This window comes from Pteropus medius, unplaced genomic scaffold (genome assembly GCF_902729225.1).
Source record: "Pteropus medius unplaced genomic scaffold, Ma_sr-lr_union100, whole genome shotgun sequence".
NCBI lineage: Eukaryota > Metazoa > Chordata > Mammalia > Chiroptera > Pteropodidae > Pteropus > Pteropus medius.
The window spans coordinates 10008452-10011654 of record NW_024352785.1 but is presented as its reverse complement, the minus strand read 5'-3'; the positions used below and the strand labels follow the sequence as shown (position 1 = coordinate 10011654).

The following is a 3203-nucleotide window of genomic DNA, read 5'->3' as shown; positions in this document are numbered from 1 at the left end:
GTAAAGTCAGACTGACTATTGGGCCAACCTGTGCCTCCCATCTCTCTCTGACCCATGTCTTTATCTCTTTTATTTATGAGTTCTAATTCTTCAACCACTAGAAATAAAGCCTTGACATAATTTTTCTTTCATGGAAGGTCTTACAGTATAGCCACAAACCTCGCAGCCAGAAAAGTAATTGATGGCATTTAAAGTCTTCATCCAAGAATGGGCATTTATTTGTGTAATCTTTCGTTCCCTTTAAAAACTAGGTAACAGCTTGCTGTGTGAAATACATCAGGTTGGGACTGACGGGATACACACACTGTGATACATGTTTGTGAAACAGTTTCTTAGTAGCCTAGAGACAAGGAGATTAATGCCTCTTCACAAAGGACACTCATTCCTCATATGCAGTGGAGTGGCCAAAGTAGCATTCTATTAATGGTCTGTGAGCAGTGTCCAAGGCCTCACTGAATACCCATAGCTGTGGATTCCATGAAGTTACATTTAAAAACATGATAAACAATAAAATTTCAGTTTATATCCTAGCTTTTAAATTCTTTGCAGTGTGACCTTGAGTAAGTTACTGAAGATCTCGGAAGCTCAGTTTTGTTATCTGTAAAATATGAATGGTAGTAACATCTACACCTTAGAATTGATTTGTGATTAAATGAGTTTATGCATGCACAACACTTTGAACAGTGCCCAGCATATAATAAGTGCTCTGTGAATGTCACAAGTGTTAGCTAAAACAAAACTCATCTGTTTCTTATATACCTGTTATGGGCTAGACAATGGGTTATATTAGGTCTATAAAGCTGAACAAAACATAGCTTTTTCCTCAAGGAGCTCATAACATAATGTAATGTTTTTCAACCTATATACTGGAGATTCCTTAGGAAGCCTTTTTGTGAGAATCTATTTGTTCGTCAGACTGAATAAATAATCTGTCTCAGATATATATGCTTTACTTTAAAAACTTGCATAGTTACTTAGGGATTAATAAATGCCCAAATCATTTAGGACTCCTTATTTAATAATTTTTGTCATTATATATTATCTCAACCAATATTAAGGGAACAAATGTGATCATGTGGTAGTCCCTAACATTTTTGGAGGATATTACAAATAACTTCTTATGGTCCGATTGTCCAGATCTACTGAGGGAACAGACAGTACAGTCTGATAGAAACCCAAATAATCATGTCTGCTTAAGCACAGAGGGAATTCTGCCTCTGAAGAGTAGCAGTCAGTACCAAGGCACTGCAGGGTGGAGACTGAGTCTCAGGGAATATTTAATCAAGAGTTTCCAGGTGCTCCCCAAAAGGTTGGGAAGCATTCACAAAGAAGACAGACATAGAAGGACACTTGCACATTGACCCAACAGAATGGGCTTCTGTTCAGGAGAAAACTCTACTGTTGTTTCTTTGATCTTGCTGAAGAAGGAGAAGGTCTCGAAGATTTGCACCATCAGAAGGGTCCAGTCTGGGGTTGCCAAGTTGGACTTCTGTGTCCTTGGTGTGGTTACTGATGGAGGTAACCGCCAGCAAGATGGAGGCTGAAGGGAAGCATTTGATTCCCTTTTCTCTGCTGATGTTCTGGTACCAGGTATGTTCATCCTCATGTAGTCAGTTGCTAACCCGCAGGCATAAGTTCTTAGAACATCTCTTTTTATAATAAATCGCAGTGCGTGCGTGGGGAGAGGGGGAGCATGTGTGAGTTGGATTTGATTGCTGTTGCAATTTGAATTTTCTGTCTTGGCAATCCTCCTAGGTAAAGTCTTTAAAAGACTGCAGTGACTTTTCTGGCAGAATTACTGGGGACTATTGCCAACACTAAGAAACTCATACTAGCAGAGATTGGATATGAGAGAACCTCCTACGTTTTCCTTTAAAGTCCCATGCTTTAAAACAGTTATGGTGCAATGTTCTTTCATAGAAGAGATCATTAATATTTACTCTCTGGTCCAGAGCAGGTCAGTGCCCTTTGCTGCAGACAATCTCAGTGATCCTTTGGTAGTTATATCAGTCTCAAGCCATTTACTGATCTCCATGGAAAAAGAAATCTCCCTGTTTTGTGTTTCATTTTGCTTTGTTTGATTTTTGTTTTTCTTGTCTGGAAATAAATGTCTTTAGTTACTCCCAGAAAAATCATAATTTAGTACCAAGTTTGTTGGCTAGCCGATAGCAGACACTCCATACAAATTTATTGACTGACTAAAGAAATGATTATTCACAGACCAGTCAAATTCCAAGACCTCCTTAGTTACATTTGCTTTTAAGCACTTACCTTCTTTTACTCAAAAAGCCACTATGGGCCTGATGAACAAGTGCTGATGTTTAGTAGTTCAAAGCATAAGCTTTGCAGTTAAACACACCTGCATGTGAATGCTGGCTCTGCAAATACCTAGATGGGTGATCTGAAGGACAAGCTCTTTGATTTTCAGTTTCTTCTTCATTAAAATATGCTGAATAAAACCTACCTTATTAAGCGCTAAGAGAATTAAATGAAATAGATTTTCCCAAATGTCAACCATTTGCAACTTGACTGCACAATTTTTGCCATATTCAAATACCACTTGTGCTCTTCTCATAATGTTTTCTTTAAATTAACTCAGTTTTGTTTTTGTTTATTTGTTTGTTTGTTTGTTTTTTAGGCGAGGCAACCCTTGGCTGACCTCACAGATTGCAAGGACTTTGTCAGCTTACAATCCCTTATTTTTTTACACCTACAGCACCTGGTCTTCCTAGGTGGTCTCCCATCCAAGTACTAACCAGGCCCGATCCTGCTTAGCTTCTGAGATCAGATGGGATCGGGCTTGTTCAGGGTGGCATGGCATAGACTTAACTCAGTTTTTAATACAGATTAATTTCGAAAGGTAAATGGACACTGTTATCACCTCTCTGGTGGCAGTATTTAACTATAAAAACAAATATAATGGAGACTAAACAGTTCCAGGTGGATATTTTTGCCTGCTAAAGTCTCTGGCCTAAAGTCTGCTCTCTTCATTAAAAAGAAAGATTACTGTTAGGTGTTAAAGATATACTAGCCCCAACCCAACGTTTTCTTTTTTATATAATCAAAGAACTAAAAAAATGATCAAAAGGGAAAGACTTTTTCACTATTTAATTTGATGTAACTCAATGCCCTGCTTAATATTGTCTCGGGTATCTCTGATTGCATGTGTGTCACATTCTAGAAAGCTGAGATAAAATTTGTGA

General features: G+C 38.1%; 1 pseudogene; it reads right to left on the bottom strand.

Annotated features, from left to right (window-relative positions):
- Nucleotides 1-2707: 2707 nt before the first annotated feature.
- On the bottom strand, nucleotides 2708-2825 carry LOC120590962 (uncharacterized; annotated as a pseudogene).
- Between the last annotated feature and the right edge of the window lie 378 nt (nucleotides 2826-3203).